This window comes from Oryctolagus cuniculus, chromosome 3, assembly GCF_964237555.1.
Source record: "Oryctolagus cuniculus chromosome 3, mOryCun1.1, whole genome shotgun sequence".
NCBI lineage: Eukaryota > Metazoa > Chordata > Mammalia > Lagomorpha > Leporidae > Oryctolagus > Oryctolagus cuniculus.
The window spans coordinates 175800180-175820747 of record NC_091434.1 but is presented as its reverse complement, the minus strand read 5'-3'; the positions used below and the strand labels follow the sequence as shown (position 1 = coordinate 175820747).

The following is a 20568-nucleotide window of genomic DNA, read 5'->3' as shown; positions in this document are numbered from 1 at the left end:
TGCAACTTTCCCAGCAGGGAGCTGGACCAGAAGTTGAGCAGTGGACACTCTAACCAGCATCGATATGGGATGTGGGCACTGCAGACCAGGGCTTTAACCCCCTTAGCCACAGTGCCAGCCTCCATGGACGTGGGCATCTTTCTCTCTCAAACAAATGCCTGCCTGTCTCTTCTGTTTCATTGTGTTCCCTTGCTTTATGACACTTCATTTTCTAGAGCCGACCAGCTCCCGTATGTCATTTTGAGAAGTGTTTCCTTCAAGGAGAAGTTAGCGTGTTTCCTATGGGCAGAGGCATGTGTACATAAATGTTCAGAGTTTGTGCTGAAGCAGAATAGTCTGGTTTGAACCCCAGCTCTGCTATTTCTGTGCAACCTGACCTTGGCCCATTACTCAAAAAGTATATGTGCCTTTGGTTCCTCAGCTGCAAATTGTAGATAATGACCTAGCTAACGTCTAGGGTTGTTGATATTAAATGAGCTAGTCCATATAAATCATTTAGATTGCATATTGGCATTTTCCTCAGCAAAGGGGAAATCAAAGAATTATTGACTGTTAGATTGTATGTATGAGACACAGGTGCCCAGAGAGGACAAATCATAAAGAAAAGAGTCTAAGAACTTCAGTGTGAGGAAGGGTGCCATAAATGAAGTGTAAAGAAAAACAACCGAAGTCAAGATGTTAGCAATGTGCAACTCAGACCTAGAATGCTCCTCCTATCCGAGACTGGGGGAGCCTTTCTGGGTGATTTGAGGATGGCATTTCTAAAGTAGAGGCTTCAGCTAGAACAGAGTGCATTCCTAATTGGTAAGAATGCTGGATTTCCATTGCTTTTGAGTGGCAGCTCACCTAGAGGCCGTGTGGGCATGGTACTTCTGAAACCCTGTAGTTGTTTGTCCTTTCCAATGCTGTCATTCCTCTTCAGTTGTTCTTAGTATTGATGTTTTAAGAGGAATTTGAATTTGGCCCAAACTCTAAGCCAGATGCCAACTCCATCTTTTTCTTGTCATCTTAAAGTCATTTCTAATCTTTACTGTAAGAATCCTTACTCTTGGCATAAATTTATGATTTAGGTATAATTTGTGTTTTCTATATTCTCTGAAACTTGTATCACAATAGTTTTCCATATTAACGTATGACCTCATATAATATTTCTAGATTATAATTATAATTTGTTTAAATTATAATCTAATTAATCTAACAGTCCCCATCATGAGTCATTATAGATTCACTTTTTCACATTGCTGAAAAATTTTCAGTGAGTTGTCCCATAGATGGAATTTACAAACTATAGGACTAAATTTTTATGTAAATTCTCAAGAGTGAAATAAATACATCAAAGTTTATAAGTAGCTTTAGGCTTTTCAAATATATTGTAACATTTATGGCTATAACAGTTTATGAAAATACCAGTGACCTTGAAATTTTAGAATCAGAAGGAAAATTGATGTCTTGATTAGCATGTATGCTTAATAATATGAAATTCAATCTGGATACCAAACTAGATAAGATTTTCCTCAAAATATAATCAAGCAAAAATATAATTTTTTCCTTTTGCCTTCTGTTTCTCAATACATAGAGTTGCAATCTGATAGTTCATGGATCTGAACTCATTCTTACTTTAATTCCTCATATCTGCTTCAGCAAGTGTTTCTGTCCCCCTTACTTTAGATGTCTCCAACACCACCCCTTTCTTTAGTCTCCGATGTCATCCATCTCTCAAGTGAACAGGAGTGACAGGATCCTAAGTGCCCTCTAGGCTGTCAGACCGTTCCTTCTATTGTCTCTGGGAACTTCTACATCACAAAGACAGTTATGCCATTGTGGGACCTCCACATAAGAGGGTCCTTAGTACATCAGCAGGAATTTTCACACCCTATCCAACCACCTCCCCAGTATCTTATCCACACCCTCTTTGATCTCTAACCACAAAAGTCTATTCCTTCAAAATGTTTTAATTACAGTTCGAATTCTGCCAGTCATATGATCATGACCCACCCCTACCTGATTTTCAAATCTTTCGGAGAAATGTATGGATATATATGCCTAGCACATCAAATACACATAAGGGCTATTTAGCAATAAGTACAGAACTGAATTTAATTGAACTTGCCAGTATTCATGGATGAGTAATCTTTATTCAGAAGATATTGAATATTTAAAAAAAAAACAGAAGTGATTCTGATGCAGGGGTCCATTCAAAGTCATATTCATGACAGATACTGATACACTAGTGAGTCATAGCTACTACTTAGTTAAAAATACTTGGCATTAAAGATAAATTTGCTGTTACTTCATCAGAAAGCAAAGGTAAATTTTGCTGGCTCAATCTTTAAACTTAGAAGAAGAGACTGCCTCTCAGCACCTCCATCACTACCGCATGAGTTCAAGGCTTCCTCTCTCACCTAAATAATGCAAATAGCCTCTTGACTGCTCCTCTTCTTTTTTACTTACTCTCTCCAAACTATTTTCAACATCCCAGCAGACTGATTTTCCTTAATAGATAAACCATTTCTTATCCTTCTCATTTCCATTCCAAGCCTCCTAATGACTTACCATTACACTCAGTTAACAAAACGTGTGTTTTATGATCAACCAGAGCTTACATTATATGTCTCCTGCTACTTCTTGAACTCCATCTCCTAGTCCTCTAAACTCCATTCACTCTGTTCCAGTTACAATGACAGATTTTCCATTTTCTGGATAATCAACCATTTGTTTTCTACCTCAGACTCTTGGATACTTGCTGTTTCCTCTGCCTGGTATATTCACCTAAGAAAAATACACATGGCTACTCTCATTGCCTTCACTATCTACAATTTCAACTCCTCTGCTCCTATATTTAATCTGCAATGCCCCAGCACTGGCCCTCCTGCTCCGATATTTAATAAACCCCTTTCCTGCCTTAATTTGACCCCATACCACTAACTGCTATCTAGTAAGATGGTGTATACTTTATTCTTGTGCGTTGCCTGCCTTCCCCATGGAGTATAAGCCCCATATGGGAATGGGTTTTTATCATATTTTTACAAGTGATTATCTAAAACCCTAGAACAGTGTCTGATGGGTAACAGGCAGTCAATTACAAACTCAGTTATGAACAAATTAGAAATGTCATGAAGAAGGAAAGAATTTGCCTTTTGGTCTAACATATGACTTACAGAATGGGACAGTAACAACATGATTAAAATGTTTAAAAACAGCCTCAACAGTGTTAAAATAGTAGAATTTCATGATGAACATTGGTATGGACTAAAGAGTTACATCACTTTCAAAATTTGTAAATTGAAATCCAGCATTGTTTACTATATTTGAATATATAGCCTTTATGGAAATAATTGAAATTAAACTAGGTCAGAAAGGCGGGATCCTAATCCAATAGGATCAGTGTCCTTTAGACAACAAGGGTTCACTCCCAGTCTCCACTGAAGAAGCATCAAGGCTGGAAGAGAGGCCTCACTAGGAACCACATTGCCGGGTACCTGGATCTGGACCTCCAACCTACAGAACTGCTCGAAATAGATTTCTGTTTTTTGAGCACATATTTTGCTATGGCACATGGAAAATGAAGCTGGAAATGTCCTTAACAGTCATCTAACCTACTAAGTTCCTTCCTTAAAATACAAGGAAATTGAATCTGGAAAAATTAAATGACTTTCCAAGGTCACAAAGTTTGTAGATAGCAGAATTAAACTCAATATCCAGGTTGAGTTCAATGTTTTTCCTACTTGCTATATTGATTCTCATACTGTTGTAAAAGAGTGATCAACATGAAGCAGGAGCCCTCAAACTTTATCCTCAGGGAAAACTATTCTTGTAGATGCTACTCCAGTAGGTTTGCCATTCAAAGTTAATGGTGATAACCTTTTCAGTACCTACGGGAGTATTTCATAGATACTTTCCTAAATTATATGTTTTTGCCAATAAGTTTATCTTAGCCCTATAAAAAGAGGAAAAAATTCCTAGAAAACTCCGAATCATAGTTTGCTTAAAGTAATCCTGTCCTCTGCCGACATGGATATATGAAATATGGCCATGCTTTCTGCTAGTACGGTTGATCCTGGCTCAAAAGTTAGAATTAATGAGACTTACAGTTTTACTGTATACCTGCATGCCCCATGACTTTTCAGAGTCCTGCTTGAAAGGTACTGATAGAACAGCATGACATATTTGTTCAGAAACCTATTATGAGCCCAAGGCTGAATCAATAGAAGAAAAGTATCCAAATCAAAGAAATCTGAGTCCCTCTGGACTCAGCACTATTAAAGCATATAGATGAGATTACATGTATTGCCTATTCCTGGGTCCTATATTTAATGTGTTATTGACTAGCATCCAGAGGTGACATTCAAGAAATAGGGGATGGTTAAAGGAATTTGGGAAGTGAAGATGTAGGGGGATATGAAGCTGTTCTCAGAATTTTGAAGAACTGAAATAAAGATGAAGCAGTATATTTATTCTATTATTGTTCCACATGTAAAACTAAATTCTGTTCACAAACACTTCTGGGAAGTAAATTTTTAATCCAATTTAAGAGCATTTAAGAAGGGCTGGCGCCGTGGCTCACGTGGTTAATCCTCCACCTGTGGCGCCGGCATCCCATATGGATGCTGGGTTCTAGTCCCGGTTGCTCCTCTTCCAGTCCAGCTCTCTGCTGTGGCTTGGAGGGCAGTGGAGGATGGCCCAAGTGCTTGGGCCCCTGCACCCGCATGGGAGACCAGGAAGAAGCACCTGGCTCCTGGCTTCCAATCGGCGCAGCACCAGCCATAGTGGCCATTTGAGGCGCAAACCAACGGAAGGAAGACCTTTCTCTTGTCTTTCACTGTCTGTAAATCTACCTGTCAAAAAAAAAAAAAAAAAAAGAAGAGTCGCCCTCTCTGGAAGTGATCCATAGTAAAAGTGTTCAAGCTTTCCAGAGATGTTCCAGACATCTCCCCAGAATATGCAGAAGCAACCGTGTTTGGAAAATGATTTAAAAGAGTTCATCTCAAAAGTCCGTCCCCACGTGAAGTGATTGCCACTCTATGAATACAGGTAATGGATCATTATGTATTACAGGGAATGTGTTGCAATCACAGGGAAATGGTGGTTCTCTCCTGGCCTTTGGGCAAAAGTAAAACAGCCCTAGATGGCAAAAATGGATGTGGAGGGAAGAAATAAAATAAAATAAATTTCCAAGAGTCCACAATTTCCTCAAAGATTTGGCCTATTTTTCAAAGAGAAACTGCACTAAGATAAATTGTATTCTTGGTAGCTACTCCTGCAAGTGTGTGGATTAATATCTTAGCTCCCTTAACAAGTCAGTTACAGTCTTTGAGATGGTCAGTTTTTACTTGGCTGCTGAGACATTGAGAACGATACGTACTTTAAAGGGGGAAGAAAGCTGTCGGAATATATTTGAGACTTCAAATAAGTACATATTGAGGTAAATATTGCTACTGTAAATTCAGGAGATAATGGAATAGGGACTAAAACTTGAAAACATTCTCTGATTCTAGGATCAGGTGGAAACACACACATCTTTAATCAACACATTTTAATATTCTCATTTTTGCAATGAGGTTTTATTGCTTTCTTCTTGATTTTCCCTCCTCCAAAACTGTTTTCATTTCTAAATTGATTCTTCCCTAATCATGTTTTATTTCTAATCTGTTTGTGTTCTTTTTATTGATACTTATAATATTCCTTTTTATATTTATAATATATTTTTACTTTTTATCTTTTCTGCAAGGTTATATTTAAAGCACATATCCTTAAAAACATGTACAGCATTTTCTGCACCTTATATTTTATTCCTCTCACCTTCTAAACATCTCAAGTTGAAAGTAATCTGTTATTGTCCATATATATGACTTTATAATGACTCTTTATACTGTTGCTACATGCTAGAATACAGCATGCCAAACCCAAATACAAATTTGTTTTCTACATTTTTTGGAATTTATAGAGGAGTAAAAGGCAAAAATGTACCTTCTTCAGATATAAAAACAGTCACATTTGGAACACATAACTCCATATGTATCACCTTAAGCCTAGCACATTGTTTTTAAAATTGGAATATAAATGCCTATGGTAGAAAACAATGTCATCCTGTCCTTCATAGAATGATATAAAATGGCAAATAGCCTAAGGCCTGCCAGTGTGAGCTCCCTGAATATTTCCCCGGGAATGCCCTGAAAGCAGCCCTGGGATCTGCCGCCCTGACTCGGGCTCTCGGGTCAGCTGCTCTGCTTCCAGGAGCCAGCCTCATGTCCCCACCTGGATCAGCCACACGGAGCAGCAGCTTAGGCTCTGCTTCCCATCCTATCCAGCTTACTTCAGAGAATTTAATTTTCCTGTTTTTATTTTGTTTCCAAATCTTTCTGAGTGATAGGAATGAGGCTGTCTAATCCGTGTCAAGGCGTCAATAATCAATAATGGTTACTATGTTTTCCCTCACAGTCAATGCTTGCATTATAAGAGCTGTTGGTGTTTTGAAGTGATGAGGGGGCAGAGCCAGCGCTGTGGCATGGGGGGCTGGGCCTCCACCTGTGACACTGGTATCTCTTGTCAGCACCAGTTCATAACCATGTCCCAGCCCATCCTCTTCTGATCCAGTCCCTGCTGCAGCTGGGAGGGCGTGGAGGATGGCTCGGGTGCTTGGGCCCCTGACCTAGAGGAAACTCCTGGCTCCTGGCTTCAGATTGACCCAGCTCTGGCTATTGCGGCCACCTGGGGAGTGAACTAGCTAATGGAAAGTCTTTCTGTCTCCCCTTCTCTCTGTCTGTAACTCTACCTCTCAAATAAATAAATATTTTTTAAAAAGTTATGAGAGGAATTTTAGGCCCATATCACATAAAGCATGCGTCTAACCAGCCTTTTTCTCATAGCTGTAATATAGCACTGACATTTAATTTACTTCCTATGATTTTCTCTAAATCCATCACTTAGTTTAGCACAGCTTTAAATCAAACATCTTGATCCTGTTGTATCTTATGAATATTTGTGAGTAGTAATCTCTTCTCCATTAAAGACTTTATTTGTGTATATTCTTCTCCCTACCTTAATCTATCATGCTTATTCTTACTTGGTTCCAGTTTACTCTTTAGGTGCTTTTGTGCCATTTTATCAGGTTAGATGTTTCTAAGAATTTTGAAGATAATAGGAGCTTCAATAATGCCTTCCCTTGAGTCACCCTTCAGTTAAGTCCTCATTCTATCCCAAAGCTCCTTTATACATTTACTTTTCAATTAGTTGTTTGATTACATTCATTCCTTTTCCTAGGGCTTTTACACAGACACAGTCATCATAATATTTTTCTAATATGGTAGCCACAATTTGGGATAAAAAGATAAGTTATTTGTTGAATAAAGAAATAATAAATGATGACACAATCTACTGTCTTTATGTCATGCAATAATCTTCACAGATTTATACACTTAGAGGATGATTTGAGGTAAATATTAAAACCAAGACACATGTAAAGTGTTTCTGAGGACTTATATTCTCGAATAATTATTGAATGTTTGTACCATGCTGAAAGTTGAGACTAGTATCTGTGGAACAAAAATGGAGGAAGAGAAGGGTTTAAATCAGTCAAATGATTGACAGGCGAGATGCAGTGCCTTTGGTTTCAGTGGGGCCACATGATACCAGAAATGCTGTGGTCTTCCAATGGGAGAATTAAGCTTTGATTGTAAATGTTTTCCAAAGGAATAAATACTATAAAAGCGAATAATATACTGTGACTTTTGCTTTTGTAGCACATAAAAGAATGTCTTAATGAAACACATTGGCAGTTTATCTCTTACTGTGTTTGACTTCTGAGATAGTAGAATATGCCATTCATACACAGTTACTACAAAAACGTAAAGATGCACTTCTGAGCATTTTAGCACCCTTTAATAACCTACATGAGTAATATTTTCAGTTTAATTTCTTAAAACTCCATATATTTTTGGGTTACACCACCTTTTATAATCAAAAGAGAAAATATTTACAAAATACCTTTAAAAAACTGGTATAAAAATATCCAAATTATCCTTTTTCTGTCATTACATTAGCATGCAACCATTTTTCTTTCTTGTAAATAATCCAACCACTTCATGAAGGATGTACCCTCCAGATAATGGTGAATAAAAAATTCAGTGAAAGAAAGTAAGTTTATAGCCACCATAATTTCCCGGAACCATTATGCATCCTGCTGCAGCTGGTTTTGTTGGTGCTAAGAGCATCCTCCTGGGCTCATCCACTTAGTATTTATGAGCGTGAAGTAAGGATCGAAGGAGGGAGCTGATATTGAAAGTAAATCTAAGGCATTGTAAGATCATGATGAAAATTAGTAAATATTGTATGAATGCCACATGATGTAGACCAATGGCAAATTTCATGTTGGTCAAATAGTGTATAAATTTAGGTATATAAATGGAGAAACATAGAGCAGGAAAAAAATCTCTATCTCTAGGAATGAATGAACTAAGCCATTCATCTTTTACACTTTGATGGTTTGTAGTTTAGAGTTTGATTCAAGTAGCCTCATTTTTTCAAGTTTTCTGACCAATTTCTCCAGGTAGAAAGATAGGTGCTCTTATGCAATAAGTAAACGACTGAAGTAGAACCCAAGGCATGTTTTCTGAATGCAGATCTGTATTTAATATTTTACAGTGTTCTTTGAAAATACTGTTGAAACTTACTATATTTAACTTAAGATAATCTAGGAATATTTTGGCAGAGTAGCAGATGTTTTAGCTAGTATATTTCAGTAGTTGTGTTTTGCAAAATGCATCTTCAAAATATCCTGAGAACTAGCTGTCTCCTGAAAATCATCAGTTCACCAGAAGTCTCCCTTTTTCAGCTCATTTCTTTACACAGGAATGTTTTAACACACTTTACTGCTGAGAATAATCTTTTCCCCCTTAACAAGTACATATCTTGCCATAAGACAGAATGTGAGACTATGTGCAGTAATTTTAGGTGTAGTTATTTTTCCTGTTTCCTTATGCCACAAAAATCATTTTTCCACCTACCTGATTAATTCCTGTGCATGGTTTTCAAGGGATCTTCTGGCATGTACAATTATTTACCATCAAATATTTGTAAATGAGAGTGCTAGACAGAATAGACAGAATATAGACAGCTAATCTGAAGGCTACTCTGAATGACAGGCACAGAGGCAACACAGACATTTCTGAAGGAGTGAAATGTCAGTCTCCAAAATTGCTTTTCCCAGCTTGATATTGGTCCTCACTGTTCAGAAATGAATATAGAAGTGACAGCAGCTGCATTACTATCTATAATTAATTAATGAATGCATATATACATAGAAAGAAAATTTATTTAAAAATTAACATGTTTAAAAATGTTTTAATAGTATAAGGATATTGCTGAAGTCAATATTTATGCCTATACCAATCTACATGTAGCCACTGAAATCTAATTATAATTTACTGTGGAAATAAATTTTCCTATCTCCTGGTCCTTAAGAGTAATTGCAGGCTTCAGCTTGAATTATTAAAATGATATCCAGGACCAAAAAATAAGATGCATGAAAATACTTTCATTACTGCTGTCAGCAAGGGAATGATGCAGTTTGAATTTGCCTCAAGTTGTCTTTGAGGACATTTGCTTCTTGCTAATACGTGTCTGAAGCTTTGCGGTACTCTTCTAGCAAACAAATAGAATTTCTAACACTAACATGCACTGGAAATATAAGAAGTGGGGTCTGCTGAATAATAAGGCTTTGGACATGTATCCCATGATGCACTTGGTTTTGTTTTTTGAATCTAAAAGACTTAAGAAGAGAGACTGCCATTTAATGAATGTTCATAATTTTCCAGGCCCCAGAAAGGAAAGTGTTGTGTGATCTACATTTAAAATGCAGAAAGAAGGACATTTCTGGACAGAGAAGTCCAGTGTTCTGCTTCATACCATTCTGGGGGACAAATTCTATAGTTCTCCAAACGGTTAATGAGCATCAAGTAGAGCATCATCCCCTGAGCTTCTGTGACTGTTGCCAAGTCTTTTGCATTTCCTTTGGCTAAGATATAAACTTTTAAAAAGAATTTTATGACAGGGCTTATGTTTTCTTTCTCTGGATCATTTTTTCTAACACTAGGTGGCTTCATTCATTTATCTCCAAGAACCCCTACAAGTTATTTAATGCAATCAAGTTAGCAGTAGTAGTACATTATCGTAAAAGCTAAACAAACAAAACCTGTACACTGAGGAAGAAATAAGGGTGATTTTTTAAAAAGGGGGTTTTTATATTTATTCAAAGGCAAAGTTAGAGAGAGAGAGAGATCTTCCATCCACTGGCTCATCCCCCAAATAGCTGCCCAGGGCTGGGCCAGGCTGAAGCCAGGACCCAGAAGCTTCTTCTAGGTCTTCCACATTGGTGCAGTATCACGAAGACCTGGGCTGGATATCTTCCACTGCTTTCCCAAGCACATTACCAGGGAGCTGGATTGGAAGTGGAGCAGCTAGAACGCAAACGAGCACCCATGGAGGATTCTGAGACTACAGATGGCAGCTTAACCTGCTATGCCATAGCACCAGCCCAGGATGTTGGTCTTGTACCAGTACAGGTCCAATACCAAGTTGAAAGAGTATGGACAACTATGTGAGCATCTGTCTTACTGTGAGAATGAATTTGAAATTAAAATAAATTGTCACAAAATTTTTGAAAATAAATATTAAATTCAGTGATTTCTGAAGAATTTCTGGAAGATCCAAAATCAAAACACAAGTCTCTAACCCTACATTTGGAAAGTATGGAAGGTATTTGCAGCCAAAGAATTCTACTTATATTTTTGCTTACATCTCAGTCCACCTGACTTGAGTCACAAAATACTTTAGAGTGGTACTTTCTAAAAACAGAAATTTTTTGCTCAATTTTGAAAATTAGGAAGTCAAAGATGAAGACACCAGCGGATTTGGTTGGATGCTCACTTGTTCATGGTCTGCTTCATAAGCCATGCCTTTCCTGCATCTCCCTGGTAGAGTGGGTGAACAGGCTACCTCTGCCCTCTTCCATAAGAGAGCCCATGACTAGCACTCCTCTTATGGGTTCCATCTCTTGATATCATTGCAAGGGGGATTAGATTTCAAATATGAAGTTTAGGGAAATACAGACATTCAGTGCACAACAGCCTGTTTTGTTACTTTCTCTTCAGACCCTAACCACTGCTCTACCTCATCATTTTAGTTTTTCAGTCCTCTGCTTCTCGGGTAGCCACAATCTGGTCATGCAATAACTAAATATTTACTAACCCCCTTAGGGAATAATCAAGAAATATGCATAAAGTTGGAAATTAATGCTGAAATTTAAATTATATCCCTGTTAAGTTTTGGGAAAAGTTGTCTATTATAGGGCCATGCCCTCAGAAGTAACATCATTATCATCTCTGAATATTCAATGTATATGTAGGGCTTGTTGTGTTAGTAGCTACTCTAGTATTTGTCAGAAAAAGACATGAAGGATGCACTTGTCAAATGAAAGAATTTGGTTTCCATTTAGACAATCCTTAGGGTGTAATCAAGAAAATAATGCATAATGTTGGAAATTAATCCTGAAGTCTAAATTCTGTTCATTTAATATTTTTTAGTCAAGTTGGGATTTGTGAGGCCATGTAATTAGCAGTGAGTTCATGGGATAATTTTGTAATTGCTTTTACTTTAAATTATATCATTTTCCAAGAGTTCAGCTTACATTGCTGCTTTGTTTGGATCCAATCTGATTGTTGTTTGTATACTTGCAACCATATTTTAAGATTTCAATTTAAGAATAATTTTGATACAAATTTAAAAGGGTTTATCATGTGGTATCCACATGTTCTAAGACTCAATTGTTTGATCTCTCCAAATGAAAATGGAGATCTAAATACGCTTTGTTGCTTGTGTTATTTTTCTGGGGCTGGTGTAACAAAGTACCACAGGCTGCACAGCAAGAATGGCAAAAATTTATGATCTCACAGTGGTAGGAGCTAGAAATATGAGTTTACGATGTCCACAGGGTTGGTTCCTTGCTATGATCTTAGTTTCCGTGTCTCCCTCAAACTCACATGTTGCAATCCTAATCCCCAGTGTGGTGATGTTAGCGGGCTGGGCCTTTGGGACTGATTAGTTCATAAGGGTGAAGCTGTAGTGAATGGAATTGGTGCCCATATAAAAGAGATCCCATATTGCTAGCTGGTCACCTTCCACCATGTCAGGACAAAGCATGATTGATATTGATGCTGTAAAGAGATATGATAGGGATGTTAAGATTTGTGGGGCCAGTTCCGCGGCTCACTAGGCTAATCCTCTGCCTTGCGGCGCAGGCACACAGGGTTCTAGTCCCGGTCGGGGCGCCGGATTCTGTCCTGGTTGCCCCTCTTCCAGGCCAGCTCTCTGCTGTGACCAGGGAGTGCAGTGGAGGATGGCCCAAGTGCTTGGGCCCTGCACCCCATGGGAGACCAGGATAAGTACCTGGCTCTTGCCATCGGATCAGCGTGGTGCACCGGCCACGGCAGCCATTGGAGGGTGAACCAACGGCAAAGGAAGACCTTTCTCTCTGTCTCTCTCTCTCACTGTCCACTCTGCCTGTCAAAAAAAAAAAAAAATTGTGGGCTGCTATGTGGGGGACAGTCAAAACAGCCCACCCTGGAGGTTGTGTAGACATTCACTTGGTAAGGAAGGAAATGAGCATTATAGCCAAACAGAGGCTCAACAGCTTAAGGAAATGGGTTTTAAGCCAAAAAGGAAAAAAAAATAAATAAAGGGGAGAGAGAGATAGAGGGAAGGTGGAGGGGAGACAAGGAGAGATAAGGAAAATCTTAGTTTTTTAGTACAAAGAATCACGATATACAATGTGGGAAATGAGATGAGTGATGTAAAGAGTCCTCATTTTAAGGAAATGGGAAAAAGTTGAACACTTTCTTATAGATATGTTGCATGATTGGATTTGTATTTAAATATGATAATTCTGATTGTGGTGTTGACGCTGATTAAAGTCAGTCTTGAGTGACTGACAGACTATTGCAGAAGTCCAGTTAGACTGTGGTACAGGATGATTGTGATTATTGCTGGACTATTAATTTCCCAAAGTATTTAGTATGAGAAATGAACAGGATGCTATGAGGTGGTGTACTGAGTAAAGATAAGGTTATCATCAGAGATGAACACAGTTTCTGGGAAAACATGGAAGGAGATGTTTCATCAGGGAAAACTGATTCTGTACTTGGAATTACTGAGGTGGATGTGGCTTTGTGATACTCCGTTTCACAAAGTAGAACATTGTATCACTTACAGCTGCTGGAATGGTGGTCCCAGGAATTGAACAGGCAGCTCCGTGTGAGTGAGTGAGAGACTCAGCCAGGTACAGTCACAGGGAATATCCAAAGGAGCAGTTGAAGTCCTCAGAGTTATGTCGGTATGATTTCATACAAATTACTGTCACCAAAAAAAGGTGGAACTGATGCAAAGTCAAATGGGTAGGGTAGAAAGATTCACTACATTCCCAAATTTGTGTTTATGAAATGTGTGAAGTTTGTATACCTTAAATAATAAAAGGTTTCTAGTTAAAAAAAAAAGAATGTAAAAGTGATACTGTACAGGAAAGTTGAACTAAACTTTGGAAATAGAGTATAAAAAGAAGAAATAAAATGATCCTGAAAAAAATGAAACATTAATCCTTGGTAAAAAGTTTCTAAAAAGTCTTTTTATACCACATGCTTAGAGTAATTAATTAATGACTTAAACTTGTCATTATTTTTAGCTGGTTTTGTACTGTGCAGTTATAGCCTAGAGTAGTTATTTAGCAAAAGGAATGATATTTACCTATTTGAAATAGTTACCAGAAATGGAAGTATGACGTGGTAATTTTTAAGGTACTTAGAAAATAGCACATTTGCACACATACACACACACACACACACAAATGCTGCTGAGAAGGCTGATTATTAACAACTCATTAGTAAGACTTTTTTCATATTATAATAAGTAATTAGCCAACCACATTAGGCAATAATGAGAGCTAGTAATCACTTTAATCACTTTTTTATTAGAGAAATTAGACTGGACTCATTTTAAAACAACATTGAATGCATATGTTATAAATATGCAAAACTGTAAGTTGCTTAAACAAAAGGTATTAATTGTATCTCCTTCCACTAAAACTAATGGCTGGAGATGAGCTAAGGAGCAGAGTTACTTTTCCCACCTATGGAAGTTCATCAAGTCTGTGTTCCTGAAGGACTGAGTTTACAAAGTGGACTGATTTTGCGTGTTTGGGAGTATTATTATTATTAACAGGATGCACTTCATTTTCATAATATTTTGCCACCAGAAATGCAATAGAAATTATTGTCTCTCCAATTATTACTGCATTATCTTGGATCACCTAAATTATGTGTTGCACATTTAAGAAATCGTCAGCCTAATGTAGCAATACAAACCACAGTGTAGGTGGCACCCAACCATGCAATTTGATAAATCCTTAACTGTGCCAGTAAATGTTTGCATCCCTCTGAAGATTGTAAAGGAAAAAGGCAACTTTGGTAGGAGACAAAATATATGACTTCACCTTTTGTAGAATTAGATTATTATAATACAGTCCCTTCAGGCAGTAGGGGAGCATGACTTGAATACTGGTGTTTTCCACGCATTTTCCTGATAAGCTGACAAAACTTGGAGAAGTGAAGAGACTTGGCCAAGCTCCCACACCCATGTTTCAGTGGTGCCCTTTGTTGCCAGGGTCATGACACCACAGGTTCTTTCTCTGTTCCCTAGCCTTTAGTAGGCACCTCAGTATTGTTACTCCACTTGCCTCTCCCCAGCCTTCCCCATCTCAGTGAAAGGAAGCACAATGCGTTCAGCTGCTCATGCAAAGATTACAGAAGCCTCTTCCCTTCTCTTCACCATACGTCATGGAAACCCCCAGGAATCATTCACTAGGAAATGTTGAAAAGCTAGACATGAGATTCTATCATCGCCAACATCTATCCTAAATCTGACTTCTCACCAGTCCAAATTCCCAGCACTTCTGACTACTGGGCTTGCAGTTGGCTCATGGCTGGACTTTCTATTGACAACATGGCAAGATCTTTTCAATTGTACAATGCAAATATAATCACTCCACTGCTCAGTTTTCCAGCAGTTTCCCATCATCTTTAGGATGAAACCTTGACTGAGTCTCCCGTGGTGTTTTGCCTGCCTCTCTGTCCAGGGCACTCCCTGCTTTTCACACTGTACCGGTTCACACAAGTGGATCTACTTTCAGCTTCCAAGCCCTTCTCACTGCCAAGAATGCTGTTGCCCAAAGTCTTCAGTGCTCATGTCTGCTGATCATTCAACGTCATGGGCAAGAGAACCTTGACTTTGCTCACTGCTCTGTCCTTACTGACTGCAGAGAAGAGTAGACTTCAGTTAATACTTGTTGAATGAAGAAGATATTTTTTGTCCTCTATAATTTGATTGTTCAACTCTAGAGATTATCAGTTGACTCACCTCCCTGATACAAGGAAAACTGATTAATTTGTATAATTCCTACCATCTCTGTCCCATCCTAACCCCCCTAACTATGCTAGTCATTTTATGTTCATGTTGTTATAATGTTTATGTTCATGTTGTTATAACTAATACTATTTGCATTCCATTTCATACCTGGGTCTCATACTCATTTACTGTATTTACTTATACTGTATTTGCATGACTTCAGTGGTCACCACTGTTTCTTTTACCCCAAGTCCTTTCTCAATCTCTTGGTTTTGGCTGAGTTTACCATTAAATTTCTTTAAGAAATATGCATCAGAGTTCAAGTCCTGCAAGCCTTGGTTATTGGAAAATATATACCCACTGCCTATACAGCAGTTTTTTCTGGGTATGGTCATTAGTGGACCATAAGTTATTTCCCTGAGGACTTTGCTGATATTCTTCTATATCTCCTTGAACTTATCTGTGGAAACTCATAGAATATGACTGTCTTTCAATAAATTCTGTATAACATTTTCATTTTTATCGATTTACACAGATATGCACTGAAGTTTTTACTTTTTTGTAGATTTAATTCTTGTAGCATTGTTTTTAAAAATATTGTGTAAATGTATAGTAGTTTTACCTTTATTAGTGTCTTACTAATATTGATCAACATATTGTCCTTTTTAGTTTTATTTTGTTTATTTTTCTCATGGTTGTCTTAGATGCCTCTGGATACATTTTCAGTAAAGCCTATTTTTCTTCATGTTGATCTGCAAGTGACTTTCATTCCTGCCAGGAATTCTTCCCCCTTTTGTTTCTTTTCCAAGAACTTCCAGCTCACTTTCAAGATAGCTCTTTTGTCCTATCACATCTTACCTGCATGCTTCCTTCCGTTCTTTCAGATGCCGTTACTTGGTGAACACTCACCCATACATTTTATCGGCTTCGTATTTGCTATCTATTCTTTCTCTGGCCTTTTTTGCTCTGCCTCCTCCCTCCCTTTCTCCCCCCTGTTTAGATGGTATCTTTGCATAAGCCTCATGCTCTTCCTTTTTGGTATTTTCTCATCATTGTATAGGTGAACTTATTCTGCACAGGCTATTTGCATAGCTGGACTTTAGGGGTGGGACCAGGACAACCCTGCTCGTGTTTTGTTCTGATGTCTTCTGTATCTTCATGCATGTCCTATCCAGGCAATGAATTTGCTCTGAGCCAGTAGGAGGGATCCCTGTGAAGCTATTTGAGATATCCAAGGAGTCTTTTTATTATTATTATTTCAAATTATCTTTATTATGCTGATTTAACTTATTAATATGTCTTAGTTGCCATTTCATATTTTGGTAGATAAGTCAGTCATATTCTTTATATTTACTGCTTAGTTTTTCCACCATATTCATGTAACAAAATGTCTAACCAGTCTTCCAATGATGATCATCTTCCATTGATATTACTGTTAGCTATTAAAGGACAATTTAGGAAAGCATGAAATTCCATTAGTGCCATATAATTAGGTGATACTGTTATATAGAACCTACGTTGTACCCCTAATCATAATCATACTCTTCAGAAACATAACAAAGGAAAGGGAGGAATAATAAAATAATCCAAAGCCTAACAACTCCAATCATCACATCTGGAGCTGGCAGTGGAGCTAACATTTTTGCTCACAGAGCACAGGCTATGTTCTGCTTACACTCTTGTGCCAGTGCCTCAGGAATATTTGTGTAAATAAAATGAACCAAAGCTTAATCTCCATAGGTTCTCAACACTTACTGATTCTTTTTGGATTGCTACGATTTCCTAATGACCAATTTGACTGCCATAATATAGTGTGCTTTTATGTAATACCATACAGTATTTGCCTTTGTCTCACTTATTTCACTTACACTGTGTTCAAAGTTCATCCACTTTTTTGTAGTTCAGTGATATTCAGATATATATATTCCATTTGTTTTATTGTTTCATCTGTGGACACGTAAGTTCTTGCCTTGACTATCACGGATAATGCTGAAATGAACAAATAGAAGTTCCGATATCTCTTAATCATAGTAATTTCATTTATTTGGATATTTATCTGATAGTGGAGTTATTGGATCATACAGTGGACCTACTTTTAACTTTATGAAGAACTGCCATACTATTTTTCATGTGGCTCTATCAATTTACATTCCTACAAAGTGTGCAGCTTTCTTTTAATACACATCCTCAACAGCATTTGTTTATCTCTTGACCTTTTCATAACAGCTACCTTATCAATGTGATGTGATATCTCAGTGAGGTTTTGATTTACAGTTTTCTCATAATTAGCTATATGGAGCACCCTTTCTTGCACTTATCAGCAATTTGTATGTCTTCTTTAGAAACATGCCTATTCAATTATTTGCCCATTTTGTGAATTGGATTTTTTTTAATATTTAGAACATTAACAATGTTCACATTGACATTTGGAATTTAGAACATTAGATTCATGGTTTGTAATATTTTCTACTATTCTGTAGGTTGTCTTTTCACTGTACTGTTTCCTTTACTATGGCACTTTTTATTTCATTTTATTATTAATTTTAAATTTAAAAAACAAAAATTATGTGGTGGTAAGACAAGTTCTTTGAGCTTTTCTTTTTCCTCAGATGGCACAAAGAGGAGCATGTGCTATATGCAAGTTGTCTGCATGGCCACACGGGCAGTCTGCCTTCAGCAAAAGGGCCATAGCTTCCCTACCACTCTGTGTTGCCATCCTGGGCACAGGAGCCTTGGCCAAAAGCCATGGAAATAGACCTTGTCTTGTCCCCAATTGTGTTTTTCCCAATTTCCTCTTAGGTAAATTAATTAGAAGGATGGATTATTTGCTCATTGTGTTCAATAGGGCAATGGTCATCTCTCTGCCCCCTCACCTCTCTGCTCTCCTCTTGGAGTCTTACCTCACATATTATGGTATGTTCTTCCAGCATTTCCAAGTTCTGCTCAAGACAGAAGTACTTTTTAAAAAGCAGCAGCTTTATTTATCAAGATATAATTCACCATTCTCAGATTTATCTTTTGATGGTATCCAGTACACCCACAGAGTTTCATAATTGTCACCACCATCAATTTTAGAACACTCCCATCAACCTGAAAGAAACCCCATACCTGTAGGTAATCATTTCTCATTTCCTCCAACCCTCCAACCATAAGAAACCAATAATCAACTCCCTAGGTCTATGGATTTTCTTATCATTACATATAAATGAAATTCTACAATACATGGCCTTTTGCATTTGGCTTCTTTCATTTAAAGTGATGACTTCAAAGTTAATCCATGCTATAGCGAGTGTAAATATCTTGATTCCTTTTCTTGCTGAATAATATCTTGATGTATGATTAAACCACATGTTAAATATTAACTCATCAGTTTTTTGACAACTGGGTTGCTTTGGTTATATCTGCATGCCAGGTCACAGTATGTCTAGGGATGTATGCATCTAAATTTCTATTGCATTGAGAAGTTGAGTTGCTCAGTTATGCTATAACTGTGTTTAACATATTGGGGACTGACAGAATGTTTTCCAAAGCAAGTACAACATTTTATTTTCCAACTCACAGTGATGAAATATACCAACTCCTTCATATCCTTGTCAACACTTGTTATTGTCCATGTTTTTTATTATAGCCATCATCCTGAAGATGAAGTGGTAGCTTGTAGTTTGAATTTTCATATTCCTGATGACGAACAGTGTTAAGCATCTTTTCATGTGCTTATTCACCTTGGATTATCTTATTTGCAAAAATTCTCATACAAATCCTTAGACTAGTTTTCACTTGGATTGTTAGTCTTTTTAAAAATTTCGCTTATAAGAGCTCCTTATATATTCTAGATATGGGACCTTTATCAGATGGTTTTCAAAAATTTTCTGTTCTTCTGTAGGTTGTCTTTTGATCTTCTCAATGATGTCTTTTGAAAAAAAAATGATTGTACTGTTGATGTCCAAATCATCTACTTTTCATTTTGTTGCTTATGCTTTAAACATCGTTTCTAAGAAACCATTGCCTAATCCAAAGACATGAATATTCAGACTTGTATTTTATCTAAGAATTTAATGGTTTTTACCTATTATGTTTATGTCTTTAATCCACTTGAATTAATATTTATATGTAGCATGAAATAGGGAGCCCTGTGTTACTCTTTTGAAAATGTGAATGTACAGTAATCCCAACTCCACTTATCAAAGAGACTATGCTTCCTCCATTGAACTTTTTGATACCATGGTTGAAAATTAATTGACTATAAATTTGGGGATCTATTTATGGATTCACCCTTGCTGAAAATTAATTGACTATAAATTTGGGGAATTATTTATGGATTCTAAACACTATCTCATTGATCTATGTGTCTATTGTTATGTCAGTCATTATAGCTCTTCAGTTCTTGATTTTGGAAAGTGTGAGACCTCCAGTGGTGATTTCCAAGGTTGTTTTGGCTATTCTGAGTCCTTTGTGTTTTCAGATAAAATCTGAAATCATCTTCTCAATTTACAAAAAAGAAACCAGATGGGGATATAACACAGGTCACATTAAATTGTAGATCGATTTGGGGAGTATTAATCATCAAACAATATTAAGTTACCTAATCCACAAACATGTGATATCTTTCCACTTATTTAGGTCTTCTCCAATTTATTTAAGCAAATTTTTGTACATTTCAGAGTATCAGTATTGTATGCCTTTTGTTACATTTATTCTTTTTTAAAAATATTTTTAATATTTATTTGTTTGAAAGGCAGAGTTACAGAGCAAGAGAAAGAGAGACACAGACAGAGCTTCTATCTGCTGGTTCACTCCCCAAAATAGCCGCAACTGCTGGAGCCAGGCCAATCTAAAGCTAGGAGCCAGGAGCTTCCTCTGGCTCTCCCATGTTGGTGCAGGGACCCAAGGACGTGGGCCATCTTCCACTGCTTTCTCAGGTGCATTAGCAGAGAGCTGGGTCAGAAGTGGAGTGGCTGGGATACTAACTGTGTCCATATAGGATGCCAGTGCTGCAGATGGCAGCTTAACACACTATGTCTCAGGGCCGGCCCATTATATTTATTCTTAAGTTTTGTTTCTATTGATGGATTTGTTTTTTGGAAATTCATGTTTAAATAGCTCATTGTTAATGTATAGAAA

General features: G+C 37.3%; 1 protein-coding gene across 1 annotated transcript in view; it reads left to right on the top strand.

Annotated features, from left to right (window-relative positions):
* The window catches only part of CNTNAP2 (contactin associated protein 2), a 2389242-nt gene that overhangs the window by 1738964 nt on the left and 629710 nt on the right, over positions 1-20568 (top strand). The window lies entirely within an intron of this gene.